Genomic DNA, 18532 nt, shown 5'->3' with positions numbered 1-18532 from the left:
GTGTGTGTGTGTGTGTGTGTGTGTGTGTGTGTGTGTGTGTGTGTGTGTGTGTGTGTGAGTGAGTGAGTGAGTGAGTGAGTGAGTGAGTGAGTGAGTGAGTGAGTGAGTGAGTGAGTGAGTGAGTGAGTGAGTGAGTGAGTGAGTGAGTGAGTCCTACTGTTTGGCAGATGGTGTTTTACTGGTTGGATAGCTGGATGTGGCTGATTGGAAATGGAGTGTCCAGTTTTAGTACCTCAGCGTCTGTCTGTCTGTCTGTCTTAAGAACAGTAACTCTGTACCTTTGCCTGTCTGCCTGTCTCTCAAAAACGATAGACAGTGAGACAGCCCCCCCCCCCAAAAGACATATTTGTACCCTAAATGACCCTACCCTCATGTAACACAGGGCTGTTGTTGCGTATACTGACCAGCAGGTGGCACAATTGGAACACGTTGAGATCTGCTACAGAGGGAGCATTGCATTGTAACCATCTCCTGAATACACACACACATTTGCACGCACGCACGCACCAATACACACACACACACACACACACACACGCGCGCATGCACGCGCACACACACATACATGCACGCACGCCCGCACGCATGCATGCACACACACACACACACACACACACACGGAGAGCATTTCTATTAGTCTGTCTCTGTTTGTTTGTTTGTGGCTGTGCGTTTGTGTGTGTCAGGGCCAACCTTGCCCATGGGGGTCTCTGGTTTGACGTGATTGTCATGGCGACGGGGGGTATTGTTGTTATGGTGACAGGGGGCATGATTGTCATGGCGATCAGGACAAGGGACAGGACACGACTTCAAGCCAATTCCTTTTTTTCCCTTATACTAGAAAAACAGATACAGAAAAAAAGGAAAGCTGGAAAGAAGCTGACAATACAGTACATGCCATGGTTTTATACTTATAAATAATACTACTTTTAGTACTTTTAATGCCCTTGGAGCACCCACCTTGGAGGTGGGTGGGGCTCATTGCTACTTAAGGAAATGTTTTTGCCTTAAAGTTCAGACAATGGCGGGAAATGGCCTGAAGGTAACTCGCTTTCCTGTTGTTGCACCTCGGCTTACCATGCCACTGATCAGAATTTTCCAGAAGGCAATAAATGCCTCCTAGGCAGGTAAAAAAGTAAATAAAAAAAAGAATACATCAAAGAATTACCCAGTGTGACACTGGTGTGTGTCAAGGCCCGTTTTGCTAGGCCTAACGTGAGGCGAGAGAATCGAGAAAACAGAATTGACCACAGGAACCCCTGTGTCGGTTTGAAATGCCATGTTTCGGTTTGAAATGCCATGTGTAATGCTGGCTTTGGTTTGCTGCTTCTCTTTCTGAACTAAGTCGAGTGTACCGTTGCATTCACCGAACTTTACCAAGATATAGGCCTAGACTAATTGTACATTATTTTCATTAGCTATATAAGTAACAAAGGCAGAAAATAAGTGCATTTGCCAAAAAAACTAACAAACAAACAAACAAACAAAAAACATCAACCTCTGATACTGTACTAATGACTCAAACATAATGTGTGAACGGAAGAGTGTGTGAAAGATGATTTATTTTATTTTATTGATTGAATACTTTATTAGTCAAAATGTAAACAGCACGTGGTACAGTAAGTCATTAATGCTAAAAGGATAACACATTGTGGTTTCCATTGTGGTCCTATGTATTCAATTCATCAACATAGCATAAACATTTACACAATAATACATGTCATCAACAAATACAAACACTATATGTACAAAGGAGAAAAAGGAAAAACGACGGCAGTGAATGACACCTCCTTTTGATGAGAATTTACATTTACTTCCCCTCGTGGTCTCCTGATAGATGCTTTTTTTCAGGCCAGTTTTGAAAGAAACCGGTGATTCACAGCCTTTAATGGATGGTGTCAGGGCATTCCACATTTTGGATTTAAAGGAGGAGTTCACCCCAAAAATTACTTATTTTCTATCAATTGCACACCCTATGAAGCCTTGAATCCATTGATTCTTTTTTGTTTTTGTCGCATTCCTAAGCTAATAATTTGATTCCCGTCTCCTACCGGCTAATGTATCTGGTAGGAGACACAAAGTAGATTATTTGCGTCTCCTACCGGAAATACACACGGTCATCAAATTATTGTCTTAGAAATGCCACAAAAACAAAAATAAATCCATGAAATCAAGGCTTCATGGGGTGTGTAATTGATAGAAAATAAGTAATCTTTTGGGTGAACTCTTCCTTTAATGCATTACAACAGTCTAGGCACTGTGCACGTGACTGCTGTCCTAGCAGGGGTTTCCAGGTCTGGTCTGCATAGAAGGACTGGTGGTCGTTCTTGTGGAACGGCGCCCGGGGTGCTCTGTGAAGCGTCCCTGTCAAAGTCTTCACTCTCTGTGAAGCTCTCTTGTCAAACTCTCTTGACGAGCATCCTTGCGGTTGACAACATGTCTCTCTTCTTTCTTTTAACGACTCTCTCTCTCTCTCTCTCTCTCTCTCTCTCTCTCTCTCTCTCTCTCTCTCTCTCTCTCTCTCTCTCTCTCTCTCTGTTTCCCTCTTCCTGCCTTGCAGCCGATGTTTCACACATGAACCCGACTAGTAGCATAAGTGTGTGTGTGTGTGTGTGTGTGTGTGTGTGTGTGTGTGTGTGTGTGTGTGTGTGTGTGTGTGTGTGTGTGTGTGTGTGTGTGTGTGTGTGTGTGTGTGTGTGTGTGTGTGTGTGTGTGTGTGTGTGTGTGTGTGTGTGTGTGTGTGTGTACACACTCATCAGAGAACATGCACTTGGCTCATCAAGGAAGTATGCAAACGGTTATTCTGTTACTCGCCTCTCGCTCTCCCCTCCCTCTCTCTCCTTTTCTGTCTCTTTTTCTCACTCTTCGACGCTTCTCTCTCCTCTCTCTCTATTTCTCCCTCTGTTTGCCTCTCCCTCCTTCCAGACTTACTATGTCATACACTGAATGCGCACAAAATGCTTTTCCCCCTCTCTCTCAATCTCTCTCTCTCTCTCTCTCTCTCTCGCTCTCTCTCTCTCTCTCTCTCTCTCTCTCTGCCCCTCCCTCTCCCATCCCCTCTCCCTTGCACTCTTGCACTCACACTCTCTCTCACTCACACATGAGCGCTAGACGCGAGCCGTGCAGTTGAGAGTTAAGTGTGTGGAGCGGCAGATAGATGAAGCGATAGCTTCAGGAGAGTTGGGCTCAGGCATGGATGGATAAGCGTTCTTCTCTTTCACCAGGTTGTACCTTCCATGCAATTCTATCTTCTTCAAAGCACTTTTAGAATAGAATATCAGAAATATTGGTTGTTCCATGGACCTTTTCTTGATGTAAAATTGTAGTTAGCTTTTTTTTTTACTGTCACAGTGGTTTTTGTCTCATGCAATGTCAATGTGTTTGGTTAGTGTGACATATTTATTAGGCTGTTATTACTGTTATTCAAAGATTATGCAAATGCACAGTCAAAGTTTGAGCTCAGGTGAAAACATTGCATGTTTAATATACTCCACACACACATTTAGCCTGCAGGAATAATCTTTTGAAAGTTGTACTCGCTTTGAGTTGACCATCGAAATTGCTTTTAGATTAGCTGACTGTCTTATTTGCCTCTGGTGCAGTGCTGCGTTTTTTCTAATAAGCTATCCACTATTCTGTTCTCGTCGGTTGTAATAGAGCAACTTTTTTGTTTATAAGACACAAGAACCAACGGCGTCGCTTTGGAGCTGAAGTCAGACATCCGACGATGCAGTTATATTAAACCGTTCATCAATAATAAGTTGTCTTATCTTTGTGGGGAAAAAACCTTCGATCTACAAGCTGACGATGCGTTGCCTTGCGACGCATTGTCAGCTTGTAGATCGAAGCAATTTTCTGCAAAGATATTTAATGTAGAGTGAACACAGAAAAGTCGTTTGTATAGAGTCCAGAGAGACTCGGGTCAACCACGTACAGGTTTTAAGTGGTTAAATAAGGTTCACGTCTCCTTTGTCTCTGTTGGTAAATGTTGCCACATGTTAGACAAAGCATTATTTAGTTAGGTGTAAGGTAACAACATGTGAACCAGATATATGCGGCGCTGTATGCATTTTTCTTCTCCAATAATGTACTTCCTATAGACATCAGAAATTCTCCCAGCTTGGTATCTCAAAGGGATGGACAGTGACCCTATATTGGTTATTGGATTATCAATACAGTAGGAGGGTGGTATTGAGTTATACAAGTATACAGGCTCTATGCCTCCATGCCACTTAGCAGTTATTGTTTCAGCAGAGGCTGCTACTGTACTTGTTCTTAATGTGAGGAATGTTGGACATCTGCGTTCACATCATTCCTACTGTTCAGCCGTGTAGACTGGTAATGCTCACTGCTGCTGACTGCACTTCAGTGTTAGCTTAACAGAATGTAAAATAGGACCAGTTTACAGTCTTCAGAGTTAAAGGACCATACTGCTGGTCTGTCATATTTAGTCACAGTGTGTGAGTCATAGACTATGACTCACGGTATGGTTGACATTATTGACGTCCATTTTCCAAACCATACCGTAGTTTAGTAATTTTTCTAGGAGGCTGTTTAATTCCATTAAATTTCAGTACGGTAGGAAAATCAACTTTCAGAGACTTGAAATTTACTTGAGATTAGTAATCCAACACACTAAATATCATTTTGCAGTTACTTATTGTGTTTTGAACCCATTCAATCCAGGAACGCATACAGATGTCTTCTAAATCCTAACAGGTTTCTGGAAAACGTATGTTGTGCTCAGTGGTGCTCAAACCCTTTCATGTGAAGGACCCCCAAAATTATATGTATTTGACCGCCGACATCACCTCAAAATATTTTTTATATTTTGTAAGATATATATATATATATATTCAAATATATGCACAAATGTTTGAGATTTTTTTGGAATAGCAGATTAACTAAAGGAAGAGTAGTCTTGAGGATGTCGAAACAAAAAAAATCTGGTGCACAGTCTATAGACATACAGTAAAAGGCAGGCGTCGAAGTTCTTTCACTGTAGTGTCAACTTGGTGAACAAGTTCACGCTATGAGCTTGTATATCTGCTATTTTTGAATAGCCAAAGTATAGACAATGTTTAAAGTGGTCACACAGATACGTTCCCGGTTAAACTCTATACTTAGTTGACCGGATTCCCGAGGGCTCTACTAGCCCCCCTGCTGTTTTCGCGTTTACGCTAAATATATTGGCCGAATGTTAGCCCCAGAATAGGGATGCTAAATAGGGTTCAAGTGGTTGGTTTCAAAAGTCTGGGCTAAAAATAGTACCTGGCGGTGAAAAGATTGATTTACGAGTGAAATGTAAAAATAAAGCCATTAACTTGGAGATCCAGGGGTGTAGTAGTTTCGTCGGTTGATTGATTGATTGATTGCTTTACAGATTGCAAAGACAAGCACTGGGAAGTACAGTTCAATACAAGGACTGTTAAGAGGATTTTAAACCCAAGAAAGCACTATGGCTTGTTTCCGTTGGGGTCCTTTGTACTCAATTCATCGAAAAGAGCGGAAAATCATGGTACAGCGAAAATGTAGATAAATGAATATAGCCAGTATATCGTCTCTGTCGGGTGGAAACCTCATATGTCCAAAACTGTTACTTTTCAGGATTCAAATGAAAAAGCATCAAAAGTAGCAGATCTACAAGCTCAAAACGTTTCGAGCTTGTAGATCTGCTACTTTTGATGCTTTTATGTATTATGATCAAGTAGGGCGTTCATTTACGAAAGATTGCTTGCGGTCATGAGTAGGCCTGCTTGATGATTCTATGCATTTTTGCACGATCGTTCTAAGCGCAGCAATGTTGACGCCAAAAGGCAAAAGCCCTCAGGGGCAGAAACAAAACAAAAACGTCTCGATCCCATGACCCAAGATTCTAGATCCCATGGCCTGGGGGGAAAGTCGGCCGCGCAGTGATTAGTTAATAATTGATTGTCAAGCGACTGCTTGTTTTAGCTAATACATGTAAGAAACAAAACAAAAACGTCTTGATCCCATGACCCAAGATTCTAGATCCCATGGCCTGGAGTGAAAGTCGGCCGTGCAGTGATGAACTAATAATTGATTGTCAAGCGACTGCTTGTTTTAGCTAATACATCTGTGATTTTGCACAAACTACTTCTAGCCATTGACTGTATTTTAGCCAAAACTAGTAATTCAACTTGAATTAAAGTCGGAGTGACAGAGTCGATAGCTAGCTCTTTACTGATCTAAAAGAGAAAAGACTGACAGAGGTTGCCCTCTGTCATTGTAGCTGCAGGATAATGATTCAAAATGTCTCGTGTGTACTCTTCAGTTTTATTCATATTCTTGTCAAATTGTCCTAGTGTTGTAGTTGCTGTTTTCAGCGTTCACAATTGTGCACATTTATCTATTTAACTTTTTGAACCGCAACATTGTGCAGTTTGGATCCTAAAATGGATTAAAATGGCTATGTGGCAGACTATGTGTGCAATCTGTACGCATACTAGTACAGTAAGCTTACCTGCTTTCTAGTCATGTATAGAGAATGAAAGGGCGGCCCATGGAGACTGATTTGTACAGGGCCCAGAAATGTGTGCTACACCCCTGGGGAGTTTGGATTATGTTTATGTACAATATTGCCGGAGCTGTGAATAGACAATGACATGTATTGACAGAGGTGTGATCCTTTTGAATTAACAGTGAGGGTGCGGCGCCAACCGTTCTATTTTCTCCATGCAGCTGTGTAACAGTGTTGAGCTCAAGTTCGTTAACACTGTGGCTGTGATTTACCCAGCAGTCAAAAACATAACATTTCTATTTAGAATATTGAACGAAGACATTCAAAGATGTGCGACGTGCGCGCGTTCGTGCATGTGTGTGTTTGTGTGTGAGTAGTGTCGTGTCGTGTCGTGTCGTGTCGTGTCGTGTCGTGTCGTGTCGTGGTTTCCCCTTTAGATTGGCCAATTCACATTTTAACTATTTCCCACTGTCAAAGGACATCTTGGTTCCTATTATGTTCTGTTGTGGTCTCCGGTTTACCTACAGTATGACTATGAAAGCATGATTACATAAACAATTTCCTGGTCCCCTTATGTAAAAAACAATATCCTGTCTAGGCTATATTTGCCGACAATGCTCCATTTTAAATGGCATTTGAATCAAGGCTTTGATGTCATTTTATGGATAAAGGGATGCATTAAAGGTAGGGTAAGTGATGTTCTTTTGTAAAAAAAAGTTAAAATTGTTAAAAAGTTAAAGTACTATAATCTGATAGTAATCATTGCTACAGAGCGTTTGTTCGGTCACAGGGGTCTCTCCAGCTCTTTAGTAAACAGAATATAAATACATTTTCAGGTAGGTGACAACATTTAAGCCAATCAGGAGAGAGCACTGAAAAAGCATTTTCTGTTTAATAAAGAGCTGGAGAGACATGGGAGACTCTTTTACTGAACAATCACTCTATAGAAATGAGCACTATCAGAATATAGAGCTATTTAACACTTATTTTAACAAAAGTAGATCACTTACCCTACCTTTAAATAAGTTGCGATCGAAACGCTTTTGTTGAATAATAGCAACTTTCCCTATGTTGAATACCATCAGTGGATGCAAGGGAGAAAAAATGCATTTAAGGTTTGTCCTTTCAGTAAGTCTTTCATCTCGATTATCATATCACGGCAGGATTTGATTTCAGCGTGAAAGGGACAAACTGAAATAGATGCTGACATACTGTACTGTAGAACACTGTTTCTCAAACAGTGGGGCGGGAGTCGGGACCCATGTTTGGGTCACAGACCAATTTTTATGGGTTGTGAGTAAATATCATTTTTTTCGTTTCCTACATTTAAAAAAAGATTCTGAACATTTCATCAATTAAAAACCAATTCCAATTTCAAAAGTATTTCATCTAATAATTTCAAAAAAAAAAAAAAAAGTTTAAGGAGTAGTGAAAATTTAAAAGCTCACAACGCGGCGCGAAGCACGCGTCGCTTCGTGCCGTGTTGTGAGCTGGTAGATCTGCTATTTTCACCAGTTTGGGTCCCAGGCAAACTTTCTTTTTTGGGTCTTGAGCTAAAAGGTTTAGGAACCACTGCTGTAGAACCTCTGTATGAATTGCTAAAATGAACTTGATGATGGTGTTTGTTTGAGTGGATGATGTGCAGTTTCCTCCGCTAAGACCATGGGAACGCCCTCTGCGGTGGCCGTCCTCACTACAAGTAGTCATTCTGTGATTTTTAAAATGCCAACGATTTCACACTTCCATGCCACACTTGACGGTCGCGAAAATGTGGCCGAGCCAAAAGTGGAACTGGAAACCACTGTAAGTGCACGTGTGAGTGTGTGTGTGTGTGTGTGTGTGTGTGTGTGTGTGCATGTTTAATTTACTCTACGTCGTACGATGGTGTGGCGTGCCAAAAACAGCAAATCTCCAAGGTCATAACGTGTCGTGATGTGACGCATTGTAAGCTTGTAGATCGGCTTTTTCCTTTACACGGCACAGAAGCAATGCAACGAAGTTGGCTATAAATGCCCCAGTGCTGATACAAAACATTGCCATTGCTGCTGGCTAAATAGCGACTGTTTAGACTGATAACACAAAACAGCATGAAATTCAGAGAGACAGAAAGAAAGAAAGAGAGTGAGTGAGAGAAAGAAAACTTGCTTTGGCAATGTAAACGTATGTTTTCTCATTTCAATAAAGCTCCATTGAATTGAGAAAGAAAAGAGAAAAAGAGAGAAAGGAAGAAAAGGAAACCAAATTTTTTTTTACAGATGAGTAGGAGAGAGAAAAAGAGCGAGAGATGGAGGTGTTCTCTCTTGTGACACGGACAAACAACGCTTTGCACTTCCGTGCGACCGTTAGAACACGCACACGTTGGCGCCGGCGGCGAGAAAACCACACGAGGACAGGCGACGCATAACGGAGAAGAAAGAGGGCGAGGTGGATACGTGGGGAAAAAAATATGGTCGTCTGAAATTTAAAAAAAATTGCTGCGTGAGTGGTCATAGTCACAGACGCATATGAGAGGGACTTGACTGAAAGACTGACTCACTGATCAAGTGACTGGCTGACTGACTGATTGACTATACAGGCAGGCAGACAGAAAGTAAAGTTTTCTATTCTTGTCCTTGGAGGCAGCTGCATTCATCGTGATATTGCTTCCTTTGAGCTTAGAGAGCGCCTTGAGCTCCTCAGACACTCTACAAACGTGCACGCGTGCACGCACACACACACACACACACACACACACACACACACACACACACACACACACACACACACACACACACACACACACACACACACACACACGCGTCGTGATCCCTCTTGACATTTCAGAGGGATGTCACTGAAGATCATTATCTCGAGAGGATGATTTGTGGGTAATTTTAGGCTTTGTAAATATTCACAAATATTTGTGAATATCCTTGCCTGATTAGACTGAGAATAGCTTCACATGTACGGTGACAAAGCTTGTGGGGGAAGAACAGTATTGAAGGTAACAATAACCTTGTCGGCAAGACCAATTCGGATGGTATTAGGAATGTGTGTGAACAATTGCATGCGACATTATGAGGGAGGACATGATAAGCATATTAGCAGTGGGTCCACGTCACACATGTCAACAAAGTGGAGTTTGTTGTGTTAATTTATGTTAATACGGCTTATCTTTCCTGCTATCCAACAAATCGCTCCTTAAATCTCCATATTTTATCTTTTTTTCATACATTTATGCACTATTTTATACTTTGTCGTTTGACAGTGTTGTGCATAAGTGCCACAACTAGCCTATCTACAAGCTAACAAGGCCTCAAAGAACCACACGTGGGCTTGTGGATCTGCTATTCTCGGACATTTTTAGAAAATTGTCGTTCATAATGACATGCCCAAAATAGGGACACCAGATTGACAGTGGTTAAGCCTGTCTGTGAATTGTCTTCTAAATATTTAACCAAAGAAAAGTGTTAAGAAGGGCTTGTGACTAAATAATGACATTGGATCCATTTCCATTTCCTGAAAAGTAGCGTTTTTCTGGACATAAAAGGTTTGCGCCTGACAGTGATCCAAATAACACTTGACGACAAGCTTATACACACATCCTCTTTTGTGCTAATGCGGAGTCCGGGAGTCACCATGTTGCTGATTTTGGCTGATGCACACCTGGCGGCAGGCCCGGATACAGCTAGTTGTAGTAGGGTGGGCAGGAAGAAATGTCAGGTGGGCGACCGATTTTTTTTTGGGAGGTCAAACCCTGCAAAACCCCCGAAATGCATAGAAAATCTATCTTCTATCATATCAGGTGTTGCCTTTTGTCTGACTGCCTGGCTTGGTTGCCACCGCTTCGGAGAGACACTAAGCGGTGCGTGTTCAGGTGGGTCTAAAATGCTGCCCACGGTGCCCACTTACAGTCTATGGTGCCCACCCAATCAAAATAAATAAATGTTACATACATATTTTATGATAAAAAAAAAATTGGCAAAAAAATAAATAAATAAATAATAATAATTTTTATTTTATTTTTACCCCAATTTTGATTGGGTGGGCAGGATGCAAGTTTGGGTGGGCACTGCCCACCCCTGCACCCCCCTAGAACCGGCCCTGCCTGGCGGGTGTTGGATAGAACCAATAGAGAGCAGGCCAGGCACCATGACATCACACGGAGGAAGTCGATGGTTAGATGGGGGAGCAACATTTGGAGTTTCTGGAGTTTATTTTAGAGAGATTTTTGTGTGTTCCATTCGGGGCCCCGCGGGAGTCCATCCACGTCCTGTTTAAGCCCCTATAGTCTCCGGGGGTCAGGGCCATAATATCGTTGCTGTTCGGGGCAGAAACCTCTTATCTCCATATTTCAACTTTTTAAAGTTTTTTCGTAAATTAACACCCTACGCGATGCGACGTGTTGTGAGCTTGTAGATCGTCTATTTTCATTATTTTGAAATGTTTAAAAAAAGGACAGTTTTTTTGGACATGCAAGGTTTCCACGCGACAGCGACCATATTATGACTTAGTTTGACTGCTCTGCCTCTTTGCTTGCGTTCTTACAAAGAATGCGTTTATGACATGGCGGAGAGGCAGTTTAGGTCAGCGCGTACGTGGCGTGACAAGGCTATTTTTAAAGGTTATTTATTAAGATGGCGGAGGAGGGGGCTATGAGCTGCATGCGTCACGAGCTGGATTTCAAAGTCGGGGGGGGCACGGTGGTGGACGACCTCTTCGCTCATGTGACTTGTTTGTGAACTTATTTGGCAGAGTCACCGGGACAAGTGTCTTTGTTTTTTTGTTTTTTTTCAATGCAGCGCACACCTTTTTGAAACAACGCTTTGGACATGAGTTCCGTTAAATCAGCACTATGTATTTCTCCCCTTCTACCTCGGATTTGAACCCGGTTTCCTGCGCAAGAGCTGGACATTTTACCATTGAACTGCTTGCTCAGGGGATAAATTGAATCTCGACCATCAGGTCAAAATTCGTGTCAGATCCTGTGTCCAGGTGAGACATGACCTTTGACACGATCTAAATGTCTCAGTAGAAGAGCTGGGAGACAAAATAATTGTATAAATTGCATTGTATTAACATACTCTACCATACAGATTGGACGAAATTATAATGTATTCATTTAAAAAAAGTTACATAGTAACTACTTAAATCCCTATATCTTTGCTGAAACCTTGTACAGTATCTCCACATTTCAACGCTTTATATATTTTTTGGTTGGTAATTATTAATGCCCTACTTCGTCATACTCTAGTGTCACACAAAAGTAGCAAAAATAGCCGATCTACAAGCTTACAACGAGTCACATTGTGACATGCTATTTTAGCTTTTTTTTTGCCATTTTTATTTTTTAAGTGAAGTGAAAGTCTGTGGGTTTTTTTTTCACAAGAGCTTGTGACTAAATAATAACTACACTGGAACACAGGTTCCTTTTTTCCCCCATTTCCTGAAAAGTAAGTGTTTTGGACACCCAACAGGAATGATTATACCCACAGGGGTCTAATATTTGGCCCTCTCTTTTTGCCGAACATACTGTAGCTGGTCCTACAAGCTCGCTTTACTTCCTCTTTGTTGTCTCCGCCAGGCCGAAAGGCATGGCGAGAGAGTATGTTTTCGCCCCTGTCCGTCCGTCCGTCCGTGTGTCCGTCCGTCCGTGTGTCCTGTCTGTGTCCAAATCTCCGGCACCGTTGGCCCGGTCGCTGCGAAACTGTGCACACACACTCCCTGGATGCCAATTCAGAACCTCTGCCTCAAATTTTTCACATGGGCCTGTTACAGCGCCACCAGGAGGCCGATTTGTGCAAAACCCATTTTTTCCCATTACTCCTACAGTTTTTAACCAAACCTCATGCAAATCGGTACACAGTATCTCTATAGTCATGTGATCAACCCTGATCTGTCCGATTTCCCATATTCCATCCTCATTGGCTAAGGTTACCATCCAAAGTTTGCAGGATTGGTCCGTTTTCAACAAACTGCCTCAAATCGTGAACGCAGCTTCCATTTGCATAAAATTGCACACGCACATTCCCACTAGGCCGAGGAAGAAATGGCACTTAAAACTTTTCACATCAGCCTCATGGTGGCGCTATAACAGGCCGATTTGCATTTTTAACTATAACTGCACCGATCTGCGTGAAACTTTGCACGCCTACTCCCTAGAGGCCAAGGAAAAACATCTGCACTGCATTTTTCACATCTGCTTTTTACAGCGCCACCAGGAGGCCGACTTATGTCAAATACATTTTTGGATATTAATCCTTCAGATTTAATCCAAACATCACACAAATCGGTACACAGTATCTCTATAGTCATGTGATCAAGACGCATCTGTCCGATATTTCATATTCCATCCTGATTGGCTAAGGTTGACTTCCAAAGTTTGCAGGATTGGTCCGTTTTGAACAAAATGTCTGAAATCATGAACGCGGCGTGCGATTTCCGTGAAAATTTGCACGCACATTCCCACTAGGCCGAGGAAGAAATGCCACCCTTTTCACATTGGCCTATTATAGCGCCACCAGGAGGCCACAATAACTTACCTGACCTGGCGGAGACCTGTGCTCCGAGGAGCACTTTTTCTAGTTTTATTATTTTTCAGGTTTTAGACAGAATGTCAGTCCTTACAAAATAAAACATTGTTATTGTTTAACCCATTCAATCCCGGAACGCATCTGCAAATGTCTTCTAAATCAGTTTTCTGAAAAACGTATGTTGCTATAATATCAGTGGTGCTCCAACTTTTTCCAAGTCAAGGAGCCCCAAAATTATATGTATTTGGCCGCGGACCCCCCCATCTCAAAATATTTTGTTCCATGGACCCGCCCCTCCCCCCCAGAAGCAAAGATTTGAGTTACACATGTTCGCTTGAAATAATATTTATTCAAATGCACATGCCGCGCGCTATGAGCTTGTGTATCCGCTATTTGCTACCAGCCCAGCTTGGTAAACGCTCCCCCACTGGCGTGGTGTTTCTACTATTGATAATACTGGAAGTGTTTGAGTGGGATTAGGCTCTTATCTGTGCACTGGCACTTAGCTGTGTGCGTGTGTGTGTGTGTGTGCGTGCGTGCGTGCGCACACGTGTGGGGGTGTTGGACACTATCCTACTGTTCTTCATGTAAATATTTATGCTAGCAGCCACAGCGCCGTGGGTGCCTACGTGCACACACATGCACAAATGAACTCCTGCAGAATCACATAGACATATAAAAATGCACATACAGTACACATTATACAAATGCAGTCATACAGACACCCCCCCCCCCCTTTTCCCATGCCATAAACAACTTTTTTCCATTTCCAGCTTTTTCCCTATGGAGCAGGTCAATGATCAACCCAGACACCCTGCTGGAAAATCTCTCTACTACACACATTTACATTTTACATGCCATTGCTGTCGGGGCGGAAAACTTGTATGTCCACAACTGTGATTTTTCAGGAAATGGGGGAAAAAAAGAACCCAATGTAGTTATTATTTAGTCACAAGCTCTCGTTAATACTTTTCATTCGTTCAATATCCATAAAAAAAAACACAGACATCCTTAAACGGAAGTTAACCACTTTCACTTTTTTCCAAAAGTATCAAAAATAGCTGATCTACAAGCTTGCGATGACGCCTTGCGATGCACTTTGTGAGCTAATAGATTGGCTATTTTTGATACTTTTGTGTGACACTGATTATGACAAAGTAGGGCGTTAAGACCTGGAACGCATCTGTGTCACTTTAGATTTCTTTGGCTATTCAAAAATAGCAGATCTACAAGCTCATAGCGCGGCACCGAGTGCCGCGCTACGAGCTTGTAGATCTGCTATTTTTGAAAAATCATGAAAAAAAAAGAATATTTTTTTTTTCAAAAAACTGTTTTTCTTTAAGAATCGCCTCAGGTCTTAATGGGTTAATTTACAAAAAACAACAAAAAACACAACATTTTATATCATGGAGATACAAGGTTTCTGCCCGACGATGTGAGACATCTAGCCACAGCCACACAGAACAACTGTGGAACCAGCTTCAGCTGCTGTGTTTTTACAACAAACATGACGACTAGCAGCCGCTAGCAAAGAGTACATACAGGTTAACCCATGCAATCTGTGTCATCTTATGTTTTGGTCATAATTTTATATTTTGGCTATTTCAAAATAGCAGATATATAAGCTCATATCATAGCGAGGCACCAAGTGCTACGAGCTTGTAGATCTGATTATTAAAAACAATCTTGAAAATCTTTGAATATATGCACTTTTTCAAGCAAACATCTTTAACTCAAATATTTGCTTCTTAGGGTGGTCCCTGAAAAAAATTGAGATGGGGGGGTTTGGCGGCCAAATACATATCATTTTGGGTGGTCTTTCACATGAAAAAAAGTTTGAGAACCACTGATATTATAGCAACATACGTTTTTTTAAAAAACTGTTAGGATTTAGAAGACATTTGTAGAATCCCCAGAAGCAAAGATTTGAGTAAAACATTTTCGCATAAAAAATTAAATAAATATATATTTAAAAAAAGAAGCAGATCTACAAGCTTGTAGCGTGGCACTCGGTGCCGTGCTATGAGCTTGTATATCTGCTATTTTGAATAGCCAAATGACACAGTTGCGTTCCCGGATTGAATGGGTTAAGAACAGTGGTTCTCAAACCTTTTTCATGTTGAGGACATGATATCCACATTTATATGTATTTGGCTATGGTCTACAATCTGAAAATATTTTTTGCCAGGGACCCCCATACAAGATTTGTGTTGTTAAAAAATATTCAAATTTTTTAAATTCTTTCAACATTTTGTTTGTGAAAATAGCCGATATATGTAGGGTTAATGTGGTTAAAATGAATTTGATGCTATATTAACACATTTAGCTGAGGACAATAGAACCCCCCTCAAGGACCACTGGAGTCCCCCGGACCCCACTTTGAGAACCACTGGGTTTGAACCACTCAATGTTTCTCTTACACTTGGCTATTAACAAATAGGAGATATACAAGCTCATAACGTAATGCATTGTGAGGTTGTATATTTTTTTTACATTTATGAAAAATATAAATGAAATAAAATGAAATAACATAAAATACATATTTATGTATAGGGACACCAGGTTAAAAGAAAGTAGTAAAAATTCACAACTTTTTGTATAGTTTGTATATATTTCAATAATAATGTGTGGTTGTCACACCTGGACTTGTCTCATGGCACACCACCAGTGTGCCGTTTGGGGAACCACTGCTCAAGAGGGTCAGATGAGGGGACGAGTAAAAATAGAAGCGGTAGAAGGGGGGTTTTATTCATATTTTTCGAGTGACTGCCAAGAGGATGAAAAAATGGGAGGGGCGAGACGTTCTCATTCAGGGGGGGGAGGTGGTATTTTTAACCCATTAAGACCGGGAAAGCATCTTTGTCATTTTAGATTTCTTTGGCTGTTCAAAAATAGCAGATATACAAGCTCATAGTGCGACACCGAGTGCCACGCTATGAGCTTGTAGATCTGCTATTTCTTTTATGCGTGAAAATGTGTGCAAATCTATCAATATGTATACATTTTTAACTCCAATATTTGCTTCTGGGGGTCCCTGGAACAAAATATTTTGAGATGGGGATCCGCGGCCAAATATTTATAATTCTAGAGGTCCTTGACATGAAAACGTTGGAGCACCACTGACAGTGTAGCAACTTAGTTAGGATTTAGAAAAGAGAAGATTTTTAGATATGTATTTGGCAGAGGACCCCCATCTCAAAATGTTTTGTTCCATGGACCCCTAGAAGCAAAGATTTAAGTAAAAAAAAATCGCTTTAAAAATATATATATATTCAAAGATTTGCACAAATTTTCACGATAAAAAAAAAAGAAGCAGATCTACAAGCTCATAGCGCGGCACGAAGTGACGCGCTATGAGCTTGTAGATCTGCTATTTTTGAATAGCCAAAGTATAAAATCTAAAATGGCACAGATGCGTTCCCAGTTTGAATGGGTTAAAAGAGATCGCCTTTTACTTTTTGACACACGACTGCCACTGACTTTGGTACCGAAGGATGCTTGAAGGAACGATTTTCACGACACATTAACGTTCATAACAGATGGGTCAGTATTAGCTACATTATCTCTCGGCTGTTGGCCGTCAGCATACAGTACGTCACAGACTTCACGGTGTCCCATTTTAAATACGTTGCGGTAGAATCACGCGTGTCGATATTGGTTTGGACTCGGGTTCGGTCAGACAGACATGCAGTCGCTCTGAATGATTGTAAGATTGTATGGTACCTGTCAAGACGCCCGTGATGCAAAAACACGTCTTTATTATATTATTATTATTATAACCTTATTTTTCATTAGTACAGCAGCCTGGTAGTACAGCAGCATTGTAGCAGGGCATGATTTTGTTTCTAATGAAAGAGGATAAAATCTGCACAATAAAAACCTTTAGAACAAAATAAGAATTAAAAACAAAACAAAACAGGTCAGAAAATACCAAAAATAATAACCTAATCTAATTTCCTTTCTGATTATTGCTTCCTTAAGTTTCTTTTTGAAACCAAATGTATTTCTTGTTAGAGTTAAATGTGGGGGAGCACATCCCAGTATCTGCTCCCCCCACATTTTGACCCACATTTGACAAGATATACACTTGGTGTATTTATAGTGTGGGGGGAAACCTTAAGGCACGGTTAAAGAGCGATGTGGAACAGCGTGTGAAACGTGTTCAGTTAGTTGTGGCGTGTCTGACGGTTAGTTTGAAATACCACATAGGCACAGAGTCAACATGCACTGTTACGGTTAGGAGCCTGACTCACTGACTGCATCGAATGTCAATGCCCCGCTTCTCTCTCTCTCTCTCTCTCTCTCTCAAACACACACACACACACACACACACACACACACACACACACACACACACACACACACACACACACACACACACACACACACACACACACACACACACACACACACACACACACCACACACACACACACACACAGTGGTGGAAAGTAACTAAGTACAGTACATTTACTTAAATACTGTACTTAAATACATTTTTGATTTATTTGTACTTTACTTGAGTATTTCCAATTTCCAGTACTTTTACTTCTACTCCACTACATCTCAGAGGCAAATATTGTACTTTTACTCCACTACATTTATTTGAAAACTTGTACTAGTTACTTTTGAAAATAGCCGATCTACAAGCTCACAATGCGTCGCGATGCGACGCATTGTGAGCTTGTAGATCTGCTATTTTCAAATACATGCTATTTTGAATACATTTGAAAACTTGAAATGGGACATTCTGCATAACGAGTAAAATCATTTTATGCCAATACTTTTGTACTTTTACTCAAGTACATTTTGAGTTAAGGCTACGTTTCCTGTTTGCTAATTCAATTCAAACGGTGTCACGTCGCGATAAACATAGTGTCAAGGTCAAGTGACGGAAATGCTATCGGTGATAGCCAGTGAGACTAATCGGGTGACATTAAGGTGATGGTCTGACTCCATGTTACGGTAGGAAAATACGGTACGGGTGGTGTTAAGTCTCCCCAGCTGACCTCAGTCCTGACAAGCTGTCTCTCATTGCTTTGATTATACAGTACTGTCTGTCTAACGCTGTAAATAAATACCGTGTGTGTGTGTGTGTGTGTGTGTGTGTGTGTGTGTGTGTGTGTGTGTGTGTGTGTGTGTGTGCGCGCTCATACGTCGTGGGTGTTTGTTTGTTCTGTGTGTGTGTGTGTGTGTGTTATGGAGTAAATTTTCAGACAGTGTCTCTCTGTTCTCTCTATGTGAGTTTTCATAACCTCATTTTCCTTCTCTCTCTCTCTCTCTCTCAACCCGTCTCTCTCTCCTTGCTGTAAAACACTTTGGCTTTGAGTATGAAGTGTACAGAATAAACAAACTTGCCTTTCCAGCCTCTCTCATATGTCTTTCTTTCACTCTCTTGACCCCTCTCACTCTCAAAATGTCTCTCTCTCTCTCTCTGTCTTGCACGTCTCACACGTCTCTCTCGCTTGCCCTCTCCCTCCATCTCTCTCTCCTCTCGTCCTCGCTTGTCTCTCTACTTTTCTTCTCTCTTCCTCTCCTCTCC

General features: G+C 41.4%; 1 protein-coding gene across 1 annotated transcript in view; it reads left to right on the top strand.

The window, feature by feature from the left end:
- The first annotated feature begins 3099 nt into the window (after window positions 1-3099).
- The window catches only part of LOC308080730 (uncharacterized protein), a 35144-nt gene continuing 19711 nt past the window's right edge, over window positions 3100-18532 (top strand). The window contains exon 1 of the mRNA XM_080422681.1: window positions 3100-3221. The gene's annotated coding sequence lies outside the window, so the exon portion shown is untranslated. The remainder of the gene's footprint in view (window positions 3222-18532) is intronic.

This window comes from Gymnoscopelus braueri, assembly GCF_963280865.1.
Source record: "Gymnoscopelus braueri genome assembly, chromosome: 24".
NCBI lineage: Eukaryota > Metazoa > Chordata > Actinopteri > Myctophiformes > Myctophidae > Gymnoscopelus > Gymnoscopelus braueri.
The sequence above is the reverse complement of the archived record's forward strand: the minus strand, read 5'-3'. Positions and strand labels throughout refer to the sequence as shown.